Raw genomic sequence first — 18,892 nt, 5'->3', positions numbered from 1 at the left:
TTTTATAGTATTTAGATTACAGACAGAGAAATTCCATGAATTATGTCTTCAATTTGTAGGTTTCAGGAATTATAAAGTTCTAAGAACAAAGTTGGCTAAACATCAATAAATCTGATTCCTAGTAGTTCTCACAGAGAGCAAAGAATATTCATCTTAGTAGAAATGGACATTAGTTTATATATTAAGGATAGCTCTGCTCTTACTTCATGCACTTACATTTAAACACATAAACACACACATAAATACTTTAGCTGGGAAATAAGTTTATAGGGGAGATGCCTAGTGAGGTTAGTAGTGATTTTTGTTTGTTTCTTCTGTTTTTTTAATTTTTCTAAACCCCACATACAGCTATCTTGGACCTGATGTCAGATGTACATTAAAATCCAACAATTGTTTATGATGATTGTTAAAAATGTTTCCTATGTACATAGTAATGATGTATTATTCTCAAGGTAACCTGCTAGGGGATAGGTTTTTGCAAACCATTCTAATTATCTTAACTTGTAATTCAAATATCTTATGTTAGATTAATAATAATTCTTACTAATGGGTATATAAGCCCAATAGAAATGATAATACAGTATAGGATTATATGATATAAATAATATAATACAAGATTGCCTCTATTACTAAGAAATTATTCATTTCTAATCCATTCAATTATTCTCTTTTCTATTTTAATTACTCTTTCTGCACATTTTTCCCCAGAGAAAGACTTTTCTGTAATTTCTCTCCAATCACCACTTTTGTTATAAATCTTCTATTAAATACATCTTATTAAACAAAATTTGGAGAAATACAAGCCCCCAAGACACAAGTTAGACATGTTGCTATGCTAAGTTAACTTTTCTTTTAGTATATAACCTGATCATATACACCACTAGGGCTCAGTAACACCCATTCTAATTCTGCCTTTGGGATGTGTTTGTTTAGGCATGTCTGGACTTGGTTAGATCTTTGCTAAATGGACCCTCTACGTTGCTTCCAGAGTTTACCATACCATGATAAGAATCTGATCCAGCCACTTTTTCTGTTTAAGCAGTTCTGATCAAAAGCCCTAACCCGTAGAATAAAATTTAAATCTGACTTCCTTGGCCTGTGAGAAAGCTCCAGTCAGTGAATTCTTACACATCACATATCTCATTCTGTGTGAAGGTCGTGGTTTATGCTAAAATGTTCTTAAGTACTGTCCTTCAGTTGTTTTATTATCCACATTAATTCTGACGTAGTTTGTTGCTCTCAATTTCTTAGCATTTGTGTTTCGAGGGTTTGTTCATATTCTCAGGGAAGTCAGAGATTATCATACTAATACTTCATTAATATTGATTGGTTGTTTTTAACATTGTAGCCTGATGAGAAATCTATAATGTACTCATATTTTAGAATATACCTTTTTTTTTTTTTTTGACAAATTTGGCTTCTGCTCTGAATGCCAAACAGGTTCAATTCTATCCTAGGTAAGGAGGAGATTTTTGTTTATATGTAAAAACATAAAAAGTTTGATCCTATAAACACCATACTTGAAAATCATCTAAGTCAAGACTAGAAAAAAAAATCATAAGAAGAAAACCATATGCAGAATCAGCATATGGTTCTGTGCGCCACTCAGAATTAGTGAGGCCGCCTTTATTTCTGCGTTCTCCGATGTGTGGCTACCATTGAGAGAGATTATCTCTAAACTTGCATTCATCTACATAGCTTTTTTTTTTATAACTCTTCTTTTGCATGTTGATATAGTTTGTCTTCACAATTATATGGTGAACTTCCTGAGTGCATTAAACTATTTTTATAGGTGTATATGCAAATATGCTGTGTGAGGTACTCTGCACCGAATGCACATTTCATTACTCTTGCCATCCTCTAGAAATGCTAAGTGGAAGTTCACTCTAAAATCCCTCAGCAAACACTCCTCTCTAAAAGGAACATTCCATCCTTATCTTGCACTCTTGTCTTTTCAAAGATCAAAATTTGACTTCCTATTACCATTTAACAATTTTTACTATAATATCACTTGACACTTTTTAAAAAGATAGTCCCTAGTGTAAAGCAATGGGAAAAGATAAGCTAATCAAATCAAATTAAATTCAATTGAATAAGAAATTGTTAAAATGCTTCCCAATTACTCAGAGTTCTATCATGCATGAGTGAAGATCCAAATGAAGAAAACAAGAACCTTGACCTGGAGATGTTTAAGATGTCGTTAGGGTGATAAACAAGCTACGGAGAATATATTCCTCTAAAGAGGAATTATAACCGATGTAAATCCCAGTTATTACAGTCAAGAGAAAGGATTATTTTTCTTATGTTTTAACTAAGCATTGGCCAGGTCAGCATACTGACACTGCGTTAAGTTTCAGTCTCTGTATAATGGATGTATGGACCTTCAATGTGACTTCTGACTTCAGGATGAGTCATTTTTCTGTTTGTTTTCTTTTTTCCTCCATCATTACCTAACATATGAATTTAATTTCAAAGTTTCTGGGTAAAAGTTGTTTGAAAGTCATAGCTGAGCATGTTTTCTTGGTCACAATATTTCCATATTAGATTCTGGAGCACTGGTTCTCAAACTTGAGCAGACACCATCACCTACAGTGCCTGTTAAATCTCAGATTATAGGGCCCTGACCCCAGATTTTCTGATAAAGTAGGTCTCAGCTGAACCCGAGAACATACATTGTCAGCACTGTGTCACATGTATGAGTGATGCTGATGCCCCTGTTTGGGAACTACACTGCTATAGAGAACATAAAATTACAAAGCATCAATAACTTATATAAAAGTCTTGCCTCTGTCTCTGAACTTTACAATCATCACCAGTATATGAGAAAACTAATGTTTTCCTCAAAATGCTGTTGCAAGGACTTTGTTTGAACTAATATGTAAAAAGTGTTCTCGTAGTATGAGGAATCACTAAAAACATCTTAGACATGATTATTATTACATTATTATTATTACTATTATTATTATCATTACTATCTTCAGCAAACCATGATTAATGAGTTGTACCAATCCCTGAATTAGTCCTAGAAATACAAACAAATAAAACAAAATCGTTCCTTCACATTTCGCATTTCAGGGCTCGACATATAAGATTTAACAGCTATCATAATAGATACATGATCTGGCTATAGATTTTGTACAAAAAAAAAAAAAAAGCAGAGAGCAGCCCTACTTTGTGGGAGAGGTAAAGACTTAATAGTTCATTGATGAATGCCGGCACTTAGTAAATAGTTGTTAAATCAATAAGCAGATCTTAAACAATGAATCTAATTCATCATAGGGGTTGTGGGTACAAGTGGGTAGTAGAACATTCTAAGGAAAGAAACCGTGTATTTGTGCAGAGTAAAAACATATTTGAAGTAACCATGGAACCTTCTGTGTGATATAGATGTGAGAGGTAAACAGGAAGGCCGGGGCCAATTAAATCTTGGAAGATCTTTTATTCCATATTAAGCATTTTTTAATTTATTCTGTAGGCACTGGTTGAGACTTTTTTTTTCTACAAGCTTTAAAGAGTAGACTGAAACATAATTTTCATCCATCCTCCCCCTCGTCCCCCCCACCATGAGTCTAACTCAGAAATCCCTTTGGTGCCTCTAGATAGCTCTGTATTCAAAACCGTAGGTGGTTTCACTGCAGCTTTTAATCTTCTGTGTAGCAAGGAAGTCTGAATATTTGCCATTTAGTGTGGGAAAAAGATGAACATCGCCTTTTTAAATTTACCAGCTCCCTGAGAACTTATATTTTATAAACTTTATAAACTTTTATAAACTTTATTAATTTTTCATTTCATGTATAAGATTATTAATTTGTTGTTTGAGCAGTTATTATCATAAAATCTTAAGATTTCTTTTCCAGCTACTAGCTTTTACATTAAGGTATTAGGCAGAATTCCATGACAACTCTCAATGACCTACATCCTTATATAATCTTGTCCCCTTGAGTGTAGGAGGGACTTGTGAGTGTAATGTATGTGATATCACTTCCTTGATCATGTTGCCTTATATGGCAAAAAGGATTTTACAGATATAATTATGTGTCCTTTTTGAGTTCATTAAGGGGAGATTGTCAAAGGCAAACCTTTTGATAAAATGAGGTGTGATCTTTGTAAAGGAATGAAGTGTCAAAGAGACATTCTCCTCTTGGCCTGGAAGAAAGAAACAGCAGTGTTGTGAACTGTCTATGGGGGTCATGTGGCAAAGAGCTGTGGGTGACCCTAGTTGCTGAAAACAGTTCCTGAGTGACAGCTAGTCCCCAAATGGGGACCTCAGACATTCAGCCTCAAGGAAATAAATTTACCAACAACCAGTGAGCTTGAAAAAGACCCTAAAACTCACGTGGGAATCATAGCTCCACCCAATACCTTGAATTCAGTGTCATGTGGTAACACTGACAAGAGGACCAGGCTAAGCCTTCTCTGGAAAGGCTTAATCCATGGAAATTGTGACATAATAAGTGTGTGTTGCTTTAAGCCATTAAGCTTATGATAATTTGTTTTGTAACAATAACAGAAAACTGAGATCTAGAGAGGCAGAGTAATTTCTCATGGTCATACATCTGGCAAAGACTGGACTTGAGTATTCTAAGACCTAGCACTTGAGTATGGGGAGAGATCTGAAGGCTGGAAGAGTATTTAAGGGATGTTTCAGGCATGAGCTAATAAGGCACTGACCTAATGGATACAATGGAATTTTTAGTTGGAATAAAATGGATTTTTTAAAAATAGGATGGATTTGAGAGGGAAGACAAATTTCAGATGAACTTGGTGAATGATTCTGAGAGATGAAGTAAAAACAAAGGCAACGATAATATAACTTCAATGTTTGAGTGATCTGAGTAATGAACATGTGGAAATAAGAGAGGTATTAGGAAAAACTAGTCAAAAATATGTGATGTTTTTATTCAATATTTATTAAAATGTTGAAGTAATTATGTAGAATCTAAAAATTGAGCTTAGTAGGCTTTTGGAGTTAGGTGACTTATGCCTAGGAAAGGGATTTTGACCATACAAAGGTTTATCATCTCACAATGAGGGACGTTTTTAGTTTTAGCCTTTTAATATATATGCTGCCGAAGCGAGCACAGTTTTAGCCTTTTAAAATAGTCATAGCTTTTCATGTGTGCAGTACTTCCTCCCTACCCTCAGAATTATGCTACGAGGGACATGCGTATCCAGCAAAGCCTGGCTTTGTGGTGAGTCATTGAAGCTTGTCGGTACCTAATAGTATTCCCTGTATTCTACCACTGTTATTTACTTATTATACATTGTGTGTTTCAAATGTGTGACCATCTCGCTTAAGTTGACTTGAGCTGTGTTTCCCTGTGTGAACAGGGTTTTTGACATATACTATAATGTCAATCAAAAATAATGCAACAGCTCATTTTCAAGTTGGCTAAATGTAGTGTAATTTTACCGTAAGACTAGTTAGTAAATACTTTTCAGCATTTGGAAGCATGAGAGTGATTTTCTGAATGCTGTGTTTCTCAAAAAGTAGCCTTTGGATTGCCTAGATTAGAATCACCTGAGGTGCTAGTTAAAAAAATGCCTATTCCTGGTCTCAATGCAGACTTTTAAAATTAGAATTCCTGGATGTTAGGCCTAGAAATCCTATTTATTAAGTACCTCTGGTGATCCTTAGCTCACTATTTTTTGAGAATGCACAGGATTAGAGACCACTAAGCCAAGTATTAGTAGATATTCAAGGAAACAAAGGAAGGGGGTTCCAATCTACTAAATTTAGAAAATAATTCTTAATATTCCATGTACATTATAAGTCTGTTCTTACAAGGAGATTCTGTAAAACCGAGTCAAAATAAACGTTAGCATTTGCACTTTTCTGAGTATTAGTGTAAAACTTCCATTAGCCAACATCTTAGCAATATTCTTTAACCACATAATTGTTTTTATTTGTTTCATTTTTTGTTGTTTTGTATTGAATTCTATGAAATCTACTTAGAAAAACAGTAGATTATATATATTTAATTTACATATTCTGTTCAGTGTTGCAAAACTAGATTTGGCCTAATGCTTCATTTTTTATGTTTTTACGAAGTTTTACAAAACTTTAATTTGAATGAGAGAAATAACAACATGTAATACAGGGATTGTGAATTCTCTGAAGCTTAACATAAAAGAAAATAAAAAGGAAAGACTTGTGTCCCCTGAGTTTAAAGTCATTTATGATAAGGATTAACCCAAAGTATTAATATTTAAACTTGTACACCATAAATCATGATTTTTCGTGTTCTTTGTTTATACTTACCACTTTGGAAATGTCCTTGCCATTTAAATCTGGATCATGCTGGACATGTAAGAGGAGAAAAGAAAATAGCAGTAACAATACCTGCATGTTGTGTGTGTATCTGTGTGTGTGTGAGACAACTTGGACAATCTGGAAGTTTCTGAATGCTGTGAAGTTTATTCCCTCAAGATGCTATAGGAGACACTATGAAGATACATAAGACATCTTATGGAAAAAGATTAAAACTATTGTTTCATGTGAATGTGGATGGTTGATAAAAGCAAATAATCCCCAAAAAACATTGAGAAACTTTCTTTTTAGTTTTTTTAAAACAGCTTTATGGAGCTATAATAAACAGAAAACAATATACACATATTTGAAGTGGACAGTTTGGTATATTTTCACACTTGTATATAGTGATGAAACCTCACCACAGTCAAGATAATGAACATATTCATCATCTACAAATGTTTGTTCATACTCCTTTATAATCCTGTCCTCCTGACCTTCTCTGCTCACTCCCCACTGCATGCTCAGATCAGAACCACTGTTCCGAATTATGTCATTATAGATTAGTTTGCATTTTCTAGAATTTTGTATAAATAGACTCACTTAATATTCTTTTTCTTCTGATTTTTCTCAGCATAAATATTTTCAGATTCCTCCATGTTGTTGCATATATAAAAGTTGTTCCTATTTATTACTGATAAGTATTCTGTTGTATGGATCTATACTATAATTTGTTTATCCATTTACCAGGTGACAGACATTTGGGTTGTTTATAGTGTGGGGCCATGACAATTAAGCAGTCATGAACATTTGTGTAAACTCTTTATATGCATATATGCTTTTATTTCTCTTGGAAATGACTAGGACCAGAATGATGGGGTCATATGGCAGACCTATTTTCAATTTTTAAAAACATTTCCAAACTATTTTCCAAAGTGGTTGTACTACTTCATGAAGTCCGGCCTTTTTATTTTATCATTATTTATTTTTTTTACTTTTATGAATCATGCTTTGGTGTTATAGGCATGTATTTTCGCCTAACCCAAATCATAAGGAATTACTTCCATAAATTTCATGTTTAGGTTTTGGATGTATTTTGAGTTGTTTTGTATTTTCAGTGCCTTTACCTTTTATTTCTCTCAGCTGTATTATTTCTAGGTTAGTTTTGATTGATTGATTGATCTCATTATAGATAACATTTTTCTGTTTCTTTGAATATAGTTTTTGATTGGATTTCAGACATTGTGAATTTTACCTTTTCGGTGCTGAATATTCTCATATCTCTATAAATATTATCACGCTTCCTTCTGGTTAAGTTGCTTAGAAAGAGTTTAATCCTTTTAGAGTTTTTTAAAAAATTTCTTAGGCAAGATCAGAGCAGTATTTATTCCAGGAATTATTGTTTTCTCATTACTAGGGTAAAATCCTTCTGAGTGCCCACAGTGCCAGTTATGAGGTTTTTCAGTCAGGTTGGTTCCCAGCCCTGCGTGAGCATCATGTGCTATTTCCTCTAATCCTTTTAGATGGTTCTTGTCCCAGCTGATCAGCACTTCCTTTGCTGAACACTGGATGAGACACTGAAGATGTCTGGAGTTTTCTCTTGGTGCAACTCTCTCTTTTCTCTTTTTTGATATTCTTCCCCACTAACTTTAATTGAGTAATACTTTTATTTAATGGCAGTGTATTTGATTGTGTCTGTTTACTTGTTTGTTTTAAGGTGATATAATGAATTTAAGAGGATACACATGAAGAAGGGTGAAATGTATCTATACTCACTTTGACAGAATGTTTGACTTTTGAAGTGACACTCACTCTTATTTTATGAGCAGGGTGCTGGGGGAGTGATGGCCGCCCCTGGTTTTCTTGACTTGCCTCTCTGGCTTGAAATGTCTGCTTTATGAGTGACCTGGGGCAAGACCTACTAAGGTCTTTGTATTCTTGGCCTATGAGTCCGGACTAGGTAGAGAAAGAGAGCCCCAGCTTCTCAGCCACATTCACTTGGAATTGTGTCTCTGCAACCAAGAGCAGGAGTGAGGGGAATACCTGAGGGAGGCTGCCTGGCTCTACTGAGAAAATACTGTAGCCTTTGAAAGGTCACTGGTGGGGAGGAGGGGTCCCATCTTCTTTGTTACATTCACCAGGAGGCAAGCCTCCCTTGTGCTAAGTTGGGATGTGGGATGAAGGTAAGGATCAGGTTATATCTTAAGTACCACAGACCCTTTTGTTCTTACTAAGATGTAATAGATTTTCTTGAATAATTGCTTCTTAATTTGCTGTATACTATTAGCACATTTTTTAAGAGAACATAAATGTGTATGTATTTAAATAATTTTCACTAGTTCTGGTTGTTTCACTGGAAAGGGAGTCTGCGGAGTCCCTTATACTGATATTGTGGAAGTCACCCTCTGATATCTTTTTTATATTATGCCTTTTTACAATGTTGACTCATAAATTATTCTAATAAATCACCTCGCATTCCTTTATTTATTCGTATAAATTGTTTCATCTCTCATTTCCTGACATTTTTTTCACAAAATACAACTCTATTTCTCTTCTTGACCATTTTATATTAGAAATTTATTTCTTGCCTCTATAGGAAATGAAACTATTCCATAATTTCCCTTTTCCTGGTAATTATAGGTAATTTTTAATGATGTTCTGCTTTTTTTCATGAACTTTAAATGAAATGATCATGTATGAATTTTAAGAAGTGATTTAATAGTTTGATATATTTTTAATTCAGTTATTTTTTAGTTTTTTTTTTAAAGATTTATTTATTTTAGAGAGAGACAGCATGGAAGTGGGGGTAGAGTCAGTTTCACAACTAGGAGATCACGACCTAAGTTGAAAGCAAGAGCTGGGCGCTTAACCAACTGAGCCACCCAGGTGCCCCTTTAATTAGTCTTTTTAAAAATTATATTGCCCATCTTTTTTCTTCCCCTTTTTTATATACAGTTAAGTATGTCTGAACTCTCACCTTTGGGAAGTTCTGACACATGGAACTCTGATCTAGTTGGGCTGCACTAAGGATTGCTATGCTTAGAGAAAATAGTGAAAGGAAGAACTGAAAGGCAAACACAGGATAAATACAATTCTGAGTAAAAGAAAAGAAGTGACAATCAATCAATAGTAATCAATGAGAGTAGAAAAAGGTAATAAAACAATAGAACTGCATCAGATAAAGATTACTTATTTACATTTAGTGTGTTTCGTTTCCAGTCTTTGATGATGTATCTCTAGCTTCTGTGCCCTTCCAAAACAGAAACTGCTAACTTATTCAGAGGTTAGACCAACAACGTCTTCAGTTTTTCAGGAGAGTGGTGATAGAAGGATTTATTTTATTTTATTTTATTTTATATTTGAGAGAGAGACAGAGGGAGAGAGCAGAAGCAGGGGGAGGGGCAGAAGGAGACGGAGAAGCAGAAGGAGACGGAGAAGCAGGCTCCCTGCTCTACTCCTGAACATGGACATGGGGCTGATCCCAGGACCCTGAGATCATGACCTGAGCCAAAGTCAGATGCTTAACTGACTGAACCACCCAGACCTGATAGGAGGACTTAAAAAGAAATCCACTACAAAGAAAAATGGTAAATTGACAACGCCCACAAGTTACACATGTCAATATGGAATGAATCTACTCACTAGACTAAGGAAAGGAATGCTTTACCTGACTGAATATGGCCATTATTTTAATTAATTAAGAACAGACTTATTAAGCATCATTTATGTTCCAGACCCTGTCCTATATGCTGGATAGGAAAACTACGCAGAAGTATAACAATTAAGAATATTTGGAGAGAAAAGAAAGAAGAGAGATAAGAAGGGAGAGGAATAATGGAAGAGAAACAGAAAAAAATAGAAAAAAGCGAGAGAGAAATAAAATTAAAATTCCCAATTATCCTTTATTTTATGGATAAGTGAATTATTTTGGACCTTGTGAATGTCCTAGTGGATAATTGGAATTTAAAAATGATATGTTGTTCAGAAAACAATATAACCGGTTGAAAACTGATTGATAGAACTATTGTAGTACATGGTACAGAGGAACATTATACCATTCAGAAAGCTAATTTCTCAACACAGATGTTTTACTGAGGCAAATGATTTATTTTCACAATAGGTACATGAGGGATAGGTTGATTTTTCCTACATGTGCTCAATGCTACGAGAGATCAGAAAATAAATTCTTTGATGACTGGAAAATGGCATCATCCTAGGTGTCTCAGAGGAGTCACTTTTGCTGCTTATAGAATTTACTCAAATGGATATATATTTTTATTTTCTTATAGAGTTTACTCTAATTAATGAGCTCTAAATTTTTTTTCTGGTATCTTTTATCATCTTTTTTGGGCCTGCAATAAAACACCTTTTAAAATAGAAAATAGAAGAAATCTTTCAGTCTTCAATAGAAGAAAGGACGTTATAACTTACACAAATAGAGTGAGTACCCCGAGGCATCAGAGTTAAAGTCAGGTAATTTTTTTTCAGTCAGATGGTGTAATCTTTTTGGTTCAGCCTAAAAAAACCCAAACAAACAAAAACCAACCAACAAACAAATAAAAAAGAAACATAGTGCACAAAATATAAAATCTTTTCTTAGAAAGTGGTACAAGTGAAAGTTGACTTCTCATGTCCAAACTTTTGGTTAATGGCACTGAGTTTCACTCAACCTACTCTCAAGTGAAGAGAGGTTATTATAAGGTTTTACTGACCATGGCCAAATGAAAGGAACATGAGGGAGCCTAGTTGTAGCCATTAAAGTTATTCCCTGGATATAAAGAATTCACTGATTGACTGGCTTCATAGTGACTTATTTCCTTTCTGTCTATAGTTTCCACCAGCTACCTGCTTCTTCCTCTATTTTGCACCCTTTTTTCATGCCTCATGAATTATGTTCTCTCATGAGATTGGCTAAATCATGGTTTTCCTAGGACAAGCTGTGGGATGTACGTATGCATGCATGCTCAAAAACGTCTTTTTAACTTCATTTTTTTTTAATTCTTCAAGGTTTTAAATCATGTTAAGATATATGATAAAGAATCAGAAACAACCTAGTTTAATTACAGTGTTTCTTCTTGAAGATAAAGCCTCATGCTTGTCACCCTGGAGATTAGTCACCCTGGACTCACATACCTCTTCAGGTTTAATCATACCTGGCTTGAAGCATGTGCTACAGAACATGGCAATGAATAGGCGAGGAATGTCTACAAAAGAAATTAGATAGGAGAGGAATTTACTGTTAAAAGGCAAACCTGGTTATGGAAAACACTATGAATTCACATTCAATAAGTATAGGTGCTATAGAAGATTATAACTTATGTTCCCATTTTGATAAAATTTTTAGATTTTATGCCTCTAATTCCATTAGATATAAAATATTAAGAAGTCCCTAATAAAATATTTTGGTCTGGGATTAGATTTGCAAAAAACTATTATTTCTTCCCCTGCCTACCTCTATTTTGGAGTTTTGTATTTATGAATAACAGGTAGAGTGTAAACTAAGCCGAAATTGCCCAAGATAAATTTCACAAACTATGCAGGATATACCTCACAGCTCAGGAACATGTTGTATAAGTCAGAAAGAGGAAGACCTTGTTGAAACTGACAAACACTATATTTTAGTTCATTATACTAATATTGTAAAAATAATAAGTAATATTCATATTGCTGCTGATTATTCAAAGACACTGATAATAATGTAAGGAAGATTTTCTTGAAGACAAGCTAGTCTTTATCTTGGTTCTCACAACAATTATTAACTAATGTTCTCAGTACCCATTTTTCTCCAAAATGGTCTATCTCCCATACTCTTTTCAAAAGATATATCTGATGGGGTGAAGACCAGAGAAAAGATCAGGTATTAATTCTTAAACCGTTATTCTCTGGTATTTTGAACATACCAATAGTTTTTAAAATATTTAAATAATTTATTTATATATCTGTCTACTTCACCAGACTGGGATTTATTTCCTCACCTAGCTTTTTATATGTAGAATATGACATGGTGTCAAGCACATGGTAAAAGCTCAAGGTTTTTATCTAGAGAATAAATGAATCACTTATGTTAAAGTGGTCTCAGAATTTACCTTAATAATTTTTAGAGGTGGTGACTTTTTTACTGGATGCTATCTTGGAAGAAGCAAACTAGTTCTAAATGTTCTTCTAAGGTACAGGAAACTAAATACAGAGTTGAATAAATATAAATATAGAATTAAATATGGAATCAATCACTAGGGTGAAAGTGACCTAAGATTTTACCTTAATAATTTTCAAAGGAGATGAGTCTACTTCTTACCGATTGTTTTACTGGACTCAGCGATATAGTTCTTTGTGTTCTTCTAAGGTATTAAATATTAACAGATATTTGAATGTTGCTGAGCCATTAAACAATGATCGAACTAGGTCCAGTTTTTGTTTTTGTTTTTGTTTTGAAGGAGAGGGACCCTTACAACTCATTATGTGCTAGAAGGATTTGCATTAATAAAAAAAAAAAAACAATGATTAACATAAAAGTTAATGAAACTGAATTTGGAATGACAGCTAAATTAGTAAAGAAAATAAGATGAAACCCAAAGTGAGATTAGCAAGTGAATTCTTTTCGTAAAGTCTTTCACATTTGCTAATGGTGGGTGACAAACTTTTTTTGTTGGTACTTTTAGCTACTACAAAGAGAGAGGCATGATCAGTTAATTATTAGGCCCACAAAACAGTGTACAGAATAGGTCTAACATTTTCTGGTACTGAGAGTCAGGAGACAAAGAGAATTCCTCTCTGAATCCACGTGTTTCAGACAAATATGTATGTATTGAATGGAGTCGGGGTATATATAACAAGATCCATACAGCATGTATTTATAGTACCTTTCAATGCAGACCTGTGGGATGATATGTAAGAGACACCTGATCAAAGAATAACATTCTGCCTGTCTGAATAAATCGAAAGAGAGGTTTTAGAATATCTAGATAAAGTATCTCCTCTTCATCAAGTATCTGTAAATATTATTACATCTATTTGAGCTTTTGAAATCTACTAACAAGAACCGAGTTTCAGTAAAATTTCTTGCCAAGTAAAACAGTTATTTTGTGTGCTGGTTAATGGTAGAACCATAGCTTAAAAAACCAGGATGACCCTGGCACCTCTAATAAACATGAAGCATTATGAGAAGCATCTACAAACAAGTCCCCCTTTCTGGTTGCAGTTGTAGGAAGGAGCACTCATTAGGCAAAACAGATTTGCCTCATGAATCTGTTTTGAAGTCTTCTCCAGTGAATGAATAAAAATGGGTACCAGACTTAAAGTTCTACCATATAAGACGTGACCTCGATATGTTTCTTCTGAAGAAAGTTTAAAGCAGGAACAAAATAGTTACCTTGAATATTAAAGAAAGATGCTATGTAAAATACTTTTTGAACACCTAACCTTAAGAGAAGAAAAAAAAATTTGAAGTACTGGCATTCCCTTCAAGATAAACTGATTTTAAAATGTACATTTAAGGGGTGCCTGGGTGGCACAGGGGGTTAAGCGGCTGACTCTTAGTTCTGGCTCAGGTTATGATCTCAGGGTCAGGAGATCTGTGCTTATCTCAGGGTCTGCTTAAGTTTCTTTCTCTCTCTTCCTCTGTCCCTCCCCCCACATTCTTTCTTGAGCACGCGCTCTCTCTCTCTCTCAAATAAATAAATAAATCTTAAAAAAATAAAATAAAATACGCATCTAAGTTACTGAATGAGTTAACCGGGCATAGTTACTTTATCTCAATTTTAAAAAGTAACAAGATATGTTGTTTATCTTCTAAAAATGGTGTATTTAGTTTTAGAAAGTTTGATCTATAGAACTTCTTTTAAACAGTAATTACACAACATATCCAGTTGTCCAAAATGGTCACTTCAAATTTTTGACATAAAGTTATCTCGTATAATGCTCACATTTTCTCTTCTCTATGACAAGAGGGCATACATTCAGCTTACTAACAAATTGTCAAATCATTAAGTACCATTATATGGATTCAGAATAATTCCTTAAAATTATCTGATCCACAATAAAACACTTATATAAACCCAGACTCTGAAAATAATAGTAAAGTTCAGGTTCTACAGAAGCATCAATATCTGGAGTAAACACTGCAACCTTGCAGCTTTTTTCATGGCCAAAAAATTAAAGGCCCACATAGATCAGGAGAAGTTACATAATATCTTACATAATTCCTAAGAGGTAACTCTCAATGATAAGAAGTTATGGCACTCCCAGTAGTGGGAACAGGTGGAAGCTGTGTCTAAATCTTACCTTGTTCCCAGTGTGGCTGTGGCTTTCAAATAGAGTAAAAGGAAACTGGCCTGGGGCGCCTGGGTGGTGCAGTCATTAGGCATCTGCCTTCGGCTCAGGGCGTGATCCCAGCGTTGTGGGATGGAGCCCCACATCAGGCTCCTCCTCTGGAAGCCTGCTTCTTCCTCTCCCACTCCCTCTGCTTGTGTTCCCTCTCTCGCTGGCTGTCTCTCTCTGTCAAATAAATAAATAAAATCTTAAAAAAAAAAAAAAAAAGGACACCGGCCTACACTAGGTACATGTCTGATAAAGAAGGCTTCCACAGGATGCAAAACAAGATTGCCCTTTATGAAAATTAGAGTATGTTCTTTCTGGATCTGTTTAAATGGGATTAAAATCACAGAAGTGCAGAAAGGAAATGCATCACAAAAATTTAGATTGCTGTATTCAGGGTGATTAGAACCACTGTGGAGACAAGGTGACTTTCCAAGGAACTGCACTTTAAATGATTTCCTTTTGAAAAATCCAGTCCAAAAGAGGCTGGAAACTATAGACAGGGAGGCGGGTGACCTAACAATATAAATCTGGAACGATGGATATGGATGTAGCTTCTGAGATATGATATTTTATGAAAAGTTTTATATGTAAACCCCCCCCCCACACACACACAATGACCTTTGTTCCTTAGTTAACCTGATTCAGGGCTTCTAAATTTGTTAATTTAGGGGCTCCGGGGGTCTCACTCATGATTACATCTGCTTTTCTGATTTTTTTTCCCTCACCTTAGCTCTTGGTGAGATCAAGATCTAAAATCCCAATATAAGCAGACTACTATTGTACATTCTAAGTTTCATAAGATAAATATAAAATCTGGTAGATAATTACTTACTTTGAGACTTCACATTCAAAAAATGTTCAGGAAAATAACTTTTGTTGAGAAGCACACTTAAGGAATTTTCCTAGGTAGGTTTCTTTTTAACTTTTTTCATTACAGAAAATGTCTAACATAGACAGTGATAGCATAATAAGACAGTTCTTAACTGCCACCCACCCAAAGCAACCACTGTTCTGCTTATTTTTGAACAAGTGTTAAAAGTCCAGAACCTCCTTTGGAAAAAAAGAAGGGTACCAGCAAAGATTATGAGGAAAAGTAATTCTACAAACACCTCTGTTTATTGCTTGCTCTCAACTTGTGTTGACCATCATACCAATACATTATAGAATATATGAAATGTATATTTTGAAAAATGTAAAATAATGAGAAGAAATACATATTTTAAAATAGTAAAAGTAGAATGGGAGGTTAGGTTAGGTTAAATTAAAATGATAGAGAGAGATCAAGATGAAGAGAGAAAGGGAGTTAGAGTAAGTCCCAGTATTTCCCCTTCACCTTTGGTTACATCTCTGGTATTGATGCATCGTCTACTTCACCCTTGCTCTCAAAATATGTCCGTGGGCCAGCAGCAGACTTACAGGCTCCATCCCACAAAATATTGAATCAGAATCTGCATTTTACCAAGATCCGAAGGTGATGTGTATGTACATTCCATTTTGAAAAATACTGCTCTAGATCACGATGTAGTGAAAGGACTTGCCAAAAGAGAAAAAAATAGAAACCCCAAAACAAGACAGAACTTGAAACAAGAATACATACGCAAGTTGACTTCACAGTATAAAGAAAATTTCTCTTGATTCTACAACTGTGACTGCATCAGTTATTTTATAAAGCTAGAAAGCAAAAATAGACATAAATTTTAAGTACTGTTTGTTTTGGGGGGTAGGGATAAAGAGGAGATTAGCGTAAAATATAGGGAAAGATAATATGATTGGCTCTTCTTGATGTTTTTTCTTATTCATCTTATTGCTTCTAGGAACCCTATAAGCTGTCCCACAAGCTAATATTAAAAGCAAAAAATTATATTTTTGTTTATTCTATTTGGATGATGCTCATTAAAATTTTATGTTATATACAATTGCTATCAGATTTATGTGACCAATTAATATTACATTAAATGATACTTTTGTAAAGGAATTGGGTAAAGAAAGCAGATGTGTGGGTTCTTAATACAGCTGTTATTAAAATTAAGCAATTAATTTTTCATATATTGTATAACATGATTATCAAAGTGGTTCGTTAGGAGATCTAAATTTTCTTATACTGCCACTGCTTAGAATACAAACAAGAAAACATTAGCCATAGATTTATAGGAAAGAATATAAAAGATATAAATGAAACAACAATTTGTATAAATCTATAAACACTGAAAAGTAAAATATCTCATATACATACACATATATATATATAAATATAACAAAGGACTATAAATGCATATGTGTTATCCTGACATATTTTGACTGAAAGGAAGTAATTCCATCTTTTACTCTAATATTTTTTAACTGAGATTGAAACTAATTTTCAAAAGCAAAAATCTCAAAAATGACTTTGGTTAGCAAAAATGAGTTATTTCATAAGACATATTTATGAAAAACCTTGTATTCTGTATGATTGATTTATAGTTATAAGACAGAATTGAGCTTTAAATGTTCTTCTACTTTTCAAATGTTAGAAATTTTCTACTTTTCAAATGTTAGAAATTTTTCTTACTCTCAGAGCTGTCTAAATTACATAAAAATTTTAATGGTAAAGTCTTAATTGGGTAATATTTTTTTCATAATTTTTGAACACAATCATATATTTTCAAGAACAAGACAAGGAACATTTACCTAGTTTCATCCTTTACTAATATTTATTCTGTTTTTTTTTAAATCAATCAATAAGATAAAGTCAGACTTCTCTGTAAATAAGTAAAACTCAATGGACCATGCAAATATCTACCCACCAGGTATCTCAATTTCAATATTACTTTCAAAGTCAAATCTTTGCATAGACCAAATGGAGAAGCTGAACTTACATACTTTGTTGTTATAAATATGTCTTTAAATGTTTTAAAAGTAATTTAATATGTAGTAAAATCAAATATTTTATGTACTTTATTCAAGATAACTCTTTCCCTGAAATTATCATTGTTCATTTGAAATGAACAAGAAAATGGAACAGCTTTCTCTTTCACATTTAAGATCTTGTTATAATATCTTTAGCCTATCATTTTGATTTCTAATCCATTAAAATTACCCTCTTCTTATCAGCTACTTTAGACTTAAGAAATTTTAAATTAAATGAAAATATTATTAAATCTCTTTTCCATAAAGAACAAATAATCCCTGAGTGTACCATTTAACAATGAATTCTAATCATGCACAGTAAGTTTAAATATCAATAAATGAGGGGCACCTGGGTGGTGCAGTCCTTAAGCATCTGCCTTCGGCTCAGGGCATGATCCTGGCTTTCTGGGATGGAGCCCCACATCAGGCTCATCCACTGGGAACCTGCTTCTTCCTCTCCCACTCCCCCTGCTTGTGTTCCTTCTCTCACTGGCTATCTCTCTCTGTCAAATAAATAAATAAAATCTTTAAAAAAAAATGAATACACATCTTGAGAAAAGTATTCCTCAAGATTTATTTCATTCATGCTGAAATAAATTTTTCAGCCAAGTGAAGAACATTTATCTCAATGTAAATTTCACCGCAAATATATATTTTTAAATATTCAAATTATTCAGATGACTGTCCTCTTCCTTTTTTTTCAAGTAAAATCTTTCTCTTTTTTTGTGTGTGTCAAGTTTTTATTTAAATTCCAGTTAGTTAACATATAGTGTAATATTACTTTCAAGAGTAGAATTTAGTGATTCATCACTAACATAAAACACCCAGTGCTCGGCACAAGTACCATCCTTAATGTCCATCACCCATTCAACTCCTTCCCCTGCCCACTTCCCCTCTGGCAACCCTCAGTTCTCTGTATTTATGAGTCTGTTTTATGGTTTGCTTCTCTCTTTTTTCCCCCCTATGTTCATCTGTTTTGTTTCTTGAATTCCACATGAGTGAAATCATATGGTATTTGTCTTTCTCTAACTTATTTCACTTAGCATAATACACTCTAGTTCCATCCACATCATTGCAAATAGCAAAATTTCATTATTTTTGATGACTAGATAATATTCCACATTTTCTTTATCCATTCATCAGTCGATGGATATTTGGGCTAGTTCCATAATTTGGCTATTGTTGATAGTGCTGCTATAAACGTTGGGGTGCATGTGTCCATTCAAATCAGAATTTTTTATCCTTTGGGTAAATACCTGGTAGTGCAATTGCTGGGTCATAGGGTAGTTCTATTTTTAACTTTTTGAGGAACGTCCTTACTATTTTCCAGAGTGGCTGCACCAGTTTGCATTCCCACCAACAGTGTAGAGGGTTCCCTTATCTCCGCATCCTCACCAACATCCGTTGTTTCCTGTGTTGTTAATTTTAGCCATTCTGACA

The 18,892-nt window shown here is 34.0% G+C and overlaps 1 protein-coding gene across 2 annotated transcripts in view; it reads left to right on the top strand.

The window, feature by feature from the left end:
- The window catches only part of CADM2 (cell adhesion molecule 2), a 1,025,914-nt gene that overhangs the window by 862,218 nt on the left and 144,804 nt on the right, over positions 1 to 18,892 (top strand). The gene's annotated exons all lie outside the window — the stretch shown is intronic.

The sequence above is a fragment of the Ursus americanus genome, chromosome 4 (assembly GCF_024610735.1).
Source record: "Ursus americanus isolate L20-20 chromosome 4, mUrsAme1.1.p, whole genome shotgun sequence".
Lineage (NCBI taxonomy): Eukaryota > Metazoa > Chordata > Mammalia > Carnivora > Ursidae > Ursus > Ursus americanus.
This window is presented reverse-complemented; position numbering and strand designations above follow the sequence as displayed.